This window comes from Gobio gobio, assembly GCF_949357685.1.
Source record: "Gobio gobio genome assembly, chromosome: 18".
NCBI lineage: Eukaryota > Metazoa > Chordata > Actinopteri > Cypriniformes > Gobionidae > Gobio > Gobio gobio.
In genome coordinates, this window is record NC_137111.1 from 16,597,436 (window position 1) to 16,609,136 (window position 11,701).

Here is an 11,701-nt window from a genome sequence, read left to right on the forward strand (position 1 = left end):
ACTGCTCTAAGACAAGGGCCCATCCCTTGAGTGACTATGTCAAGTTTACCAGAATAGTAATGAATTGGGCGTAAACTGCCCCCTTGATCTTGCATTAGACATGCAGTCATGAAGCCTGAGTGTTCATGGACATAAAGCGCAAAGGGCCTATCAGATTGTGCAATTAATGCTGGTGCTTGACATAGTGCTTTCTTCAAATCATTGAAAGCTTTGAGCTGAAATTCTTCAATACAAACAGTATCAGATTTTTTCTTTAACTTGGCCTTTCAACAAGTCATAGAGAGGCTGAGCAATCGAGGCATATTCTTCAATCCAAGGTCTACAGTAACCTGCTGTTCCTAAAAATGATCGAAGTGTTTTAATTGTATTAGGCGGAGGTATAGCTCTGACAGAAGCTGCTCGATCCTGTGTAGTAGATCTATTTCCTGAATCTTCACCTATTACACCAGTTAAACAAAGTTTAGTTTTCTTGTATGGAATGTTATACTGTATTCGGAGTTACTGTAATTTCTGCACCTGTATCAAGCAAAAAGTCAATCTCGTTCTCTTGTATGCTACCTTTCAAAAAAAAAAAAAAAGTGTCATTGTGATGGATTACAAGGGAAAGGTATAGCTACTCACAGCCCCAACAATTGTTTTTTTTCCCTGTTATTTTTGTGCTCTTAGAAGATCCTGAGCGAGCTGTCCTAAAGTTTCAGTGTACCCTGGCGGAACTACTTCAGAGTTGTAGGCGGGCTGAGAAGGAACCGAGTTATGCATAGTATTTCTTTTACTAACTTTCAACTCCCAGTGACCGGATTTTTCACAGTAGTTGCATTTGCCTTCTCTCTTAGGCCATCTCTTGTCTTGATTCCTTGTGCTAAACGTAGCTGCTGCTACTCTCACTTTAGCCTTAACATTAGCATCTCTTTCCCTTGTAACTAGCCTTTCTACGTTACTTCTGAGGGTATTGTTGTACTAGGAATGGCAATTCTTTTCAGTACTCAGCTAAAAGACCATCTGACCAGAGGTGAACTAAGGGTCCCTTTGTCATCTAGCACACATTCAGAATCATCAACTATTCCACTGTAAGTTACAGATGACTGACAAAATCTTTCAGTGAATTCACTCAGTGTCTTCTTTCCTTTGCATTTGGACCAGTCTATTTTGGATCCCATAATAGCCTATTCTTTAGAATTTTCACAACACCTTCTCTCAAATCACCTTTACTGACATGTTGTATTTCAGAAGTAACAGCAGACTCAAAACTGTTGAATTCAGATTATGTTAGAATTTGTGACATCAGCTGTGTGACTTCAGTTAACGGCATGTCCTAGAGATGCATTTTGCATATCAATGCCCTTCTAAATTCAGAAAAATTGTGCGTGCTGAGTGTAAGCTCTGAGATAATCTTTCTATATCTTCAGGTCCTAGCGCTTTGGCAACAGTTTGTACTTGGACAGAGGAGTTAGGAGGAACAAATTCAGTTCCCTGAGATCTCCTAGCGCACACATACGTTTACTGAATCTGCAGGCACACCAGTTACTGATTGGATGGCTACATCTGTTTCTAAGAAAGCTTGTAAGTCAGGATAAGCGTTATAACTAACTTTTAACTTCATTCACATCAGTTTTCTCTGCAGCTTTGTTGCTGTTCAATTTCTTAGCCAAAGGTGCTACTCTAGCACAGAACTCTTTGTTCTGTTTCTCTATAGCTCTGAGATACGCTGAGACTAGTGCTAAACCAAATTCTCTGTGGCAGCAGACAATTCCTTTTACATTGTTCTTGCAAATACATGCTCCTAATACCCTTTTACAGTCATCAACCGACCAAGTCTTGTCTGGATGGTCTCATATTTCTGAGTTAGTTCTTAATTGTCTAACTTTCTCAGTGACTATATGATTAATTTGCACTCCTAACTGTGATTTGAATTCACTATCTGACCACAGACTCACAAGACCACCTTTTTCAGTTGTGAGACAGATCAGTCAAGCATTCTTTCTAAACATTTTTTTGTGAGTTTCTTTGTTTCCACACAATCAAAACACTAAAACTTCTCTGATCAACATTGTTAACACAGATCAACAATTGTTAACCTTCCTTGGCATTAGCAAACAGAGGTCAACACAAATTATTAGCATTCTACTCTAATCTTCCCTGTTGAAAACAGGCTAAACAACTCTTCCCTGCCTGAAACAGAGGCTAAATAACTATTAGCTTGTGATGCTAATCTTCCCTGTCTGAAACACAGAGGCTGAGCAACTATTAGCTTGTGATGCTAATCGCCCTAGCCTGAAACAGAAGCAAAACAATTCTTCCCTGCCGAAAAAACAGAGGCTAAACAACTATTAGCTTGTGATGCTAATCTTCCCTGTCTGAAACAGAGGGTAACTTTTGTCTCTAAAACAATTTTTTTTTTTTAGAGGATACCTTGGTTAACCAAAACCTACAGCTGTCTGATAACTCTTCTCTGGTGGTGCAGAGGAAAATACATTTGTACTGGTCTTTAAGGTTCTTTTGGATAGAGTGACTCACCAACCCTTGGTTGTACAGAAAAATTCAGTTTGGAAAGTAGTCAGATCTTTGAGTTTAAAATTTAAATCTGGATTCAGGTGAGGAGCTCTATCCGGGTCACGGCACCAAAACGGCTGGAAACTCTTTTCCTCATTGAAGCAGAGACCAGGAGACGTTGGGATATCTTTCAAGCAGATGGTACTCTTTATTTGAGACATGCGCTGTGCTTCGGCTGTGGTCGTTCAAGTCTGATTAAGGGAGCTGTACATGGTATTTTATAGGCATTCAGTGGGCAGTCCTTTAAGGTGTTGACCTTACACACAGTCGAGGAGGAGACAATCTAAACAAAGCAATGAACAGTCACCAGTTCTAATGCAATCAGTATAACAGTGCCATTCAATGCATAGATGCTAATCCAATCACTCTGACGATTCAAAAATGGTACAGGTACTCAAAGAGCCATTAAAGACAAAAGGTGAGAATCTCAGTAATCTGGCTCATTTGATTTACATTTAAGAGAACAGGAACTGGCAGGCATATCTTGTTGGAAACTTTGCATGACAGACTAATGTCATCATCTTTACCTTAAATGCTAAATACAATGTACTTTAAACATATTCTTAAATTTGTAACCCTACACATTCAATCATGTCTGGCAACTTCACAAATATGTTGTCAATATAATTTGGATTAAAATTAAGATAAATTAAGTTAATTGTCTATAAGTATGGTAACACTTTAGAATGGGGAACACATTTACATTATTAACAACGACTTTTGCCTCAATAAGCTTAACCTAATTTACTGCTTATTAATAGTTAGGTAGTTGTTGTATCTTTACATTTTGGGAAGGATTAAGGGATGTGGAATATGGTCATGCAGAATAAAGCATCATGTGTGCTTTACATACTTACTATGTGCTTTATATACTACTAAGTCAAGTCAAGTCAACTTTATTTATATAGCGCTTTTAACCATGTAGATTGTTTCAACCAATATGCAAGCTAATAAGCAACTAGTTAGAAGTAAGAATTGTTCCCCATACTAAAGTGTTACCATAAGTATTTTGGAGATCACAGTTTTTGCAAACTTATATTGGGCTTTATTAAATTGTATAAAACAAAAAAAAAATTGATATGCAATTTTTTTTCTACAAGTAAATGTATTAAACAAGTCTCACAGTCTTTAAATTGAGCTCAGTTTATCTAGATCTTAAAGGGTTAGTTCACCCAAAAATGAAAATTCTGTCATTAATTACTTACCCTCATGTCGTTCGACACCCGTAAGACCTCTGTTCATCTTCGGAACACAAATTAAGATATTTTAGTTGAAATCCAATGGCTCAGAAAGGCCTCCATTGGCACAATGCACTTTACACTCTCAAGACCCATAAAAGGTACTAAAGACGCCATTACAAAGTCCATCTCACTACAGTGGTTCTACAATAACTTTATGAAGCGACGAGAATAGTTTTTGAGTGCAAAAAAAACCTTAATAACGACTTGTATAGTGATGACCGATTTCAAAACAATGCTTCATGAAGCTTCGAAGCGTTATGAATCAGCGAGTCGAATCATGATTCGGATCGTGTGTCAAACCGCCAAACTGCTGAATTCATATGACTTTGGCGATCCAAACCGCTGAATCGACTCACTGATTCATAACGCTTCGAAGCTTCATGATGCATTGTTTTGAAATCGGTCATCACTATATTAGTCGTTATTTAGCGCACAAAAACTATTCTCGTCGCTTCATAAAGTTATTGTAGAACCACTGTAGTGAGATGGACTTTCTAACGACGTCTTTAGTACCTTTTATGGGTCTTGAGAGTGTAAAGTGTATTGTGCCAATGGAGGCCTTTCTGAGCCATCGGATTTCAAGTAAAATATATTAATTTGTGTTCCGAAGATGAACGGAGGTCTTACGGGTGTCGAACGACATGAGGGTAAGTAATTAATGACAGAATTTTCATTTTTTGGTGAACTAACCCTTTAAAGGATTTGCTATCCTGTGGCTTCCTCTAGTGGACATCATTAGACTAGTATTATTGCCTTCATCTCTGAATCGCATTGATATAAATGGCTGATAATTTCTTTTGAATGATTACAATTTTTTAATGATTACTTACTTTATTTCTGACAAAATACCCACATCAAACTCAAATTCACTGATTCATGTTTGCGCCTCCCAAATTTTTTTAGCACCAGTCGCCACTGGTTTCTCTATTTATAGTGATGCTGTGGGATTTAGTTACTAAGAAATATATGCTAGAACTTTTCAGTTTCTAAGCTATTTTATTTTAAGCAGAGGTTGGCCCACTGGATAGTTTATGCCATCGTATTGGTGTACCAGCTCCAAGGTGAGCCATGACCCCTTGGGGTGAGAGCTCACTCCACTCAGAGTGTAGCCTCCTCTTTGGCGTTGGTGCACGGCACCTTGCTGGCAGACATTTTGTAGCACTGTGCGCTGGGTGACACCTAATACATTTGCAAGATTCTACATTCTCAGAGTACAGCTTGTTTCTTCCTGTGTGTTGGCAACAGGTAATGTGGGGAGGCTGGCTTGGTGTCTCGCTCGCAGCGCCATTCCCCTCTGAAGATGGGATATGAGTGCCTATTTGCTCCCCAGGTGAGTTCCCCGGCTGGCAAACCCTGGTTGGAGTTCCTCCAGCACCCTTTGGCATGGCGGATGCGCTTGATGCAAGGTCTAGAACTTGTGTGCAGGCCCGGTTGGTCAGCCCCTGTGCTAGACTAGGTGCCCATATGTTATGATTCTCTCTTGGTTGACCCCATATGTGTATTCTTCCATGGTTAGGCTTCCCTGTCAGCGAGCCTGTGTCTTTCCCTTGGCAGAGCCCACTCCTGCGACGCAGGATATCCATTGGCTTGCAGGATATCCATTGGCTTGTTACGTACCACTTGAAGGTGATTGGGCTCTTAGGCAAAATCCCAATTCGTCAGTCACTGACGTAACGTCTCAGTTCCCTCCTTCAGGAAACAGGGGTTACAATATGTAACCTATAGGCGTTGTCAAGTCATCCTAAGTCACAAGGCATTGTGCTGGCATGAGCTGTTGGATCGCAGGAGTTTTTCCGAGGGCATGTTACCATGGCAGGTTATATCCAGCGTGGTGTGTTTTGAGACCAGCGAAAATTGCAGGTTAATGTAGAAACGCTAGAATCCAGGACATTTGTAAATGTTTTTTTTTTTTTTAAATGATTAAAGCAGCACTAGGTAGTTTTTGCTCTCGGGGTCCCCCTACAGTTGGGAAACAGTATTATCCTCTACTACTGTCGTAAACTGTCATTCTACATCAGGGCATGCATCGCACGTGCATTTGTTGACAAGACAACTATGATAGCCCTGAACACTGCAGGAGTTCACATTCAGGTGTTCTGCTTGCGTCGCGTGTGAAATGTCTTCATCCCAGGTACAGTGGCATATGTTTCAGCATGTCATATGAATTGAATATCATTTCATTGGGTTTTATTTTTTCAAACGCCAAATGATCGCGATGCTCACGTTTACAAGCCAGCATCATTATAGTAGCCTACTCTATTGGTTACCGTTTTACAGAATCTATATGCTACTTCAATTCAATGTTTGAGTGGTAGGTAATAACCATATATCGTCAATATTATAATATCAAGCTACCCTAGATGAATCTGCAAATTTGAAAAATCAATTTGCATTATAGCTTGAGGCAAGACAAATAAACCAATATCACAGACATGTTAGGTATCCTAAAATATGATTTTGTACGTCTTATCATTTACTTGCAAGAATGTAGCCCCTCCTCCTTCAGCTCACGCCAGCAAACGCTGGCCCAATGTTGATCCTCGTCCTGCCTTTAATCCCATCACTTTCTCGTTTCCTCTTTTTGCTTTCCTCCGACAAAACCTTTGCTTTCTTATTTTTCTGTGCTGCTTCGGCCATGACTATAACATTCTGCAAACAAATGATAGTTTGGCTCGCACGTCCGAATTTAAGGAAGTGGGGGTGGTGGTGGAAGTGACGTATATGCCGTAAAGCAGTCGAATTTTGTAGTTCTTTTTTTTCTCGGGTTACTACCCGAAACCCGAAGTTTAAAAGTACGATTAAAAACGATACAGACCCCGTCAGGCTATGGCAGACGTGTCATTCAACCTATTGTAAGACGATGTATCATCACAAGAGGTTTGAAAATATATTATAAAGGTTGAAAAGTTACCTAGTGCTGCTTTAAACACACTCTTCTCCACTCCTCAAATACATAAAACATTAGTTTTGAATAAAGAAAATGCTGTACTTATTCAAAGAACCAGTTTTTTATTTACCCTTGCACTGCAAACAAGCAGAGACAGTTTCCAAAATGCATGCAGGACAAACAAAGGTTAAGAAAGTTCGGGTGAGAGTTACTAAATTTGGTACGGAAACAATCTAATGCCTCATCCATGACCATATTAAAGTCTCCTCCAATAATAACATTATCATTTGAGTACAAAAGTTTCAATTCAAGCAAGAGTGCAGAAATTTCAGTGAGTAGTTTGTTGTTAAGAGGAGTGCTGTTGTAAACATACACATTAAACAAAATAAACAGAACATCATCAATGATTAGAACAACTGAAGTCCAGTGACCGTTTAAGTCTGTCCTTGTTTTTACAATTTTTGAATAATATTGCTTCAGCTGCAGAGTGCATGGCTGAAGATTATTTTATCCCCCACTGATTTCTCCAGAACTTAACATCGTCAGGTTTGGAACGTCTTTTATATACAGTACACAGTGTGAACCTCTGTTTTTCCAAAAAAGAAAAAAAGACTTTCCTTTTGACAGAGTTGCGGAGACCCATTGCGTTTAAGGAAATACAAGAAAAATACGACTTCACTGAGAACCTTCAACTGGTACATATCAAAAGGAGATGTAAAAGTCTTCTATAGAACGAAATCCCGCTCAGCAACAAAAACATAGCAAACATCCTGCTTATACCTCTTTACCAACCGCAAGGGAAGGCAGATGTGATTGAAGTTGTTGAAATCTCTTTGACGATCCGGGGGTTCTCGATATAGCCATAAGGACTTCGGTAGTATGCTTTCTTCCACACCTCTGTGAACTTTATTCCCATGGTTTACAAATGTCTGAGAACTTGGTAGAGTGCCAGAACTCATCTCTGTATTTCCTTATACAGAACTGAATTATCATCTGCCTGGATTTATCCTTTTTTGGGGGGGCCAACACGGTGGACTCTATCCAAAATCAAGCTTGTACTGCAGGTGGGGAGCAATTTCTGTTAACAATGAGGCGACTTCTCTTTGAATGTCTTCGCCTGCCGTTTCAGGTCTCGTCAGGTCTGCGTGTGACACAAGAACAGAGGTGAGTTGTTTATTGAACAAAATTATTTTAGCCTTGCAGTCCTTAAATTTGTCCGCGTTGAATTCCACTGCCTTATACAGGTTCACAATCATTAAAATGTTTTCAGTAATATTGCTTTCAATGCTGCACAGTGTCCCATCTTGTAAATCAAACCTGGCGACTAAGGCTTCCAGGAGAGCTGGGTGTAAATCTCAAGGCCCTTATCACCTTTCTGTTTCTTAGACGAGAACTTATTGGGGTGTTCTGTAGGGATGAGAACTATAGCGGCAAATATTGCGTATTGTACTGAGCGTACCACTCGGTGGAAGCAAGCCATAAGTTGTTTGTGTTCATTATTATTATGATGTTATGTGCTTTGAGACATGAGGTTTATTGCCGTCTCTCGTGGCACTTTTGTTTGCTCCCTGCTGTATGTGTTCATTTTGAAGAAGGTATGGTCTGAAGGGAGGGAGGGATCTTATGCTTTCAAAGCTAGCTCGCTATAGCTTACCTCTCCGGAAATTGCCTCCCCTACCTTCTAATACCCGTGGCTTCTGATAATACATTGAGGTCTTATGAAGCAAAACGATTGGTCTGTGCCAGAAACGGAACATTATTTACAACATCATTACCTGTTATCCACAGCCTCTGTAAACGGTCCTGTTCATGGCCGTCTGGAGCATTAACTTTCTGGCGCATAATGATGTATCCCCTGTGGCATTAATAACTCATAGATAATTCGTTTTTTTTTTTAATCCGCAGCCATGTGCTGAGCAGCTTGGCAGGAAAAAAATGAGGGAAAGGCACATTAGCAACAGCCATCTTTGTGACCTACAATAGTGGTAAAAATGCCGGACCCACTTTATATTAGGTGGCCTTAACTACCATGTACTAAGATTTAGATTAATCATTTGATACAATGCACTTATTGTGTACATACATATTTTTACATTGTACTTACATTTAAAAAAAAAAAACCTGCATGTAATTACATCTGTAATTAATTTCTGTAATTACATTTTTAATTAGCAGGGCTGCCCTTTGTCACCGGTTCTGTTCATCATTTTTATGGACAGAATTTCTAGGCGCAGCCACGGGCTGGAGAGTGTCCGGTTTGGGGACCATACGATTTCGTCACTGCTTTTTGCGGATGATGTTGTCGTGTTGGCCTCCTCAGACCAGGACCTTCAGCGTGCTCTGGGGCGGTTTGCAGCCGAGTGTGAAGCGGCTGGGATGAGAATCAGCACCTCCAAGTCCGAGGCCATGGTTCTCAGTCGGAAAAGGGTGGATTGCCCACTTCAGGTTGGTGAAGAGTTCCTGCCTCAAGTGGAGGAGTTCAGGTATCTTGGGGTCTTGTTCACGAGTAAGGGAAGGATGGAACGTGAGATTGACAGACGGATCGGTGCAGCTTCTGCAGTAATGCAGTCGATGTACCGGTCTGTCGTGGTAAAGAAGGAGCTGAGCTGTAAGGCAAAGCTCTCGATTTACCGATCGATCTACGTTCCTACTCTCACCTATGATCATGAGCTGTGGGTCATGACCGAAAGGACAAGATCACGGATACAGGCGGCCGAAATGAGCTTTCTCCGTAGGGTGGCTGGGCGCTCCCTTAGAGATAGGGTGAGAAGCTCGGTCACTCGGGAGGAGCTCAAAGTAGAGCTGTTGCTCCTCCACATCGAGAGGAGCCAGCTGAGGTGGCTCGGGCATCTATTTCGGATGCCTCCTGGACGCCTTCCCAGGGAGGCGGTGTGAGATGGTGGTCCGGTGGGTTAAACCATGGAACTGATATGCAGAAGGTTGCTGGTTCAATCCCAGTGGTCACCACCAGTGTGTCCTTGAGCAAGGCACTTTACTCCATGTTGCTCCAGGGGGATTGTCCCTGTAATAAGGCCACTGTAATAAGGGCACTGTAAGTCGCTTTGGATAAAAGCGTCTGCCAAATGCATAAATGTAAATGTAAATGTGGGAGGAGGCCCCGGGGAAGACCTAAGACACGCTGGAGGGATTATGTCTCCCGGCTGGCCTGGGAACGCCTCGGGTCCCCCCGGAAGAGCTGGAGGAAGTGGCTTGAGAGAGGGAAGTCTGGGCGTCTCTGCTTAGACTGTTGCCCCCGCGACCCGGCCTCGGATAGCGGAAGATGATGGATGGATGGATGGATGGACATTTTTAATTACTGTTGATTACGCTTCCCTTACACCTAACCCTACCCGAGTTTGACAAGGGCCAAATTGGGATGGCTAGATGTAAGTCATTTGATCGATGTCTTGATCCATATTGATGTATTGCTACACCCCTAGAAATTACTAGTCATCCAATTGTTTTTATCGTTTTTATATTTATATTTATATTTGGTAATTGGTATTGGTATGTTTCATCAGGCCACAAAAGAATATAGAGTACCATAAGCATGATAGTGAAACTAACGCCATGTTTTTGAATGATATGTCCCAAGGCTAGCAACTGAAAAGCAAATGTCCTAGTATTGAGCTTTACTCAATTACTCCAAAATGAACTTGTGATTGATATGTTACCTCTTCATTTCCTGCAACAAATTGATAACAGTCACATGGTCAGTAGAGAAGTGATGTGTGAACTGTTTTGGTGACAGTACAGTGTTACAGTGAAATTATTAAATATTTTTCAAAATAAAAAAAGTAATACAAAATTATGCAAAAGCACATTTTATCAAAGTGGTGTAGTATGACCAGCAGGAGAGCATTGATGTGTAGTGACACTACATTGTGTAACATTGAAGTTATAATGATTATTATGTAGTAACACTTTTTTTGGTTTTGCACTTTGCAAGCTGCCCCTTTGGACCTGTTTCTCAGCTGCCTGCTCATAGAGATCAATTTATATTATAAGGCTCGTTTTGAGGAAAATAAAGTTGTAGCTCGTTGTCTACGTCACTATGATTGGAAAGAGGTGTCATCTGTGTTTTAACAATGTTTAGCTCACAAATCATTGATCCGGGATATATTGCCAACTTTACTGAACTCCTTGAACTAAGCACTGACCGTATTTTATACTTAAGTCCAAGTTCAAAATAAAACTCTATGAACCGCTCCATTGTGTACAGAGCTGTCTGAAACCCTGCCAGCAGGACATTAAACCAGAAGTGTTGGTCTGAACCCTCAAAAGGTTTTTCGAGAGAACGTAAATATCTTTGCAAAGGAATGCAAAAAACGCAAAGTTTCTTGGGGGAACGCAAAAGTTTTGCGAGAGAACGGGAAAGCTTTGAAAAATATTTTTTCCTCCCATTCCCATATTTTTTTACACCATCTTTAAGGGCTCTGTAAAATCTTGACTGGAAAGTATTTTTGACAGAAAAGGTAGATTCAAGATTAGTTAACTAATAATTCTATGATCAAGTTATTTATTTTAATTTTTTTTAAATGAGAGGCTAATAACAGCCAGCTTGAAAGTTTTTTGGACATGTCCTAATGACAATTATGACTTATTAGTATTAAGAAGTAAGCAGATCTAGCAGTTTTTAAGGCCTTTATAGGCAGAAACAATATCCTTCCATACAATACAAATACTTTTAGATTGGCTTTCTTCCAGCTGCGTTCCATTTTCTGGGCTACTCTCTTGAGGGTGCTTTTAGCAATCCTTTAAGATCATTACAAATCACACTGGATCTATAAAACTTGGGTATGACATGTATGTAGACTGTACGATGATGACACCTATTGGCCACGATACAGGTTTCTATAGAAGAATAAAACATCATCAACATGCGCTAGTGGTAAACAAAAAGACCACAATGAATCACAATTTGGCAGTTGTAGTTTTTATGTGTGCTGAAAAAAAGAGGATGCGGCGAAAGAATGCTGAATTTCTGACACTGTCAAAAAATTGTTGTGGGCTATCTTTGGTC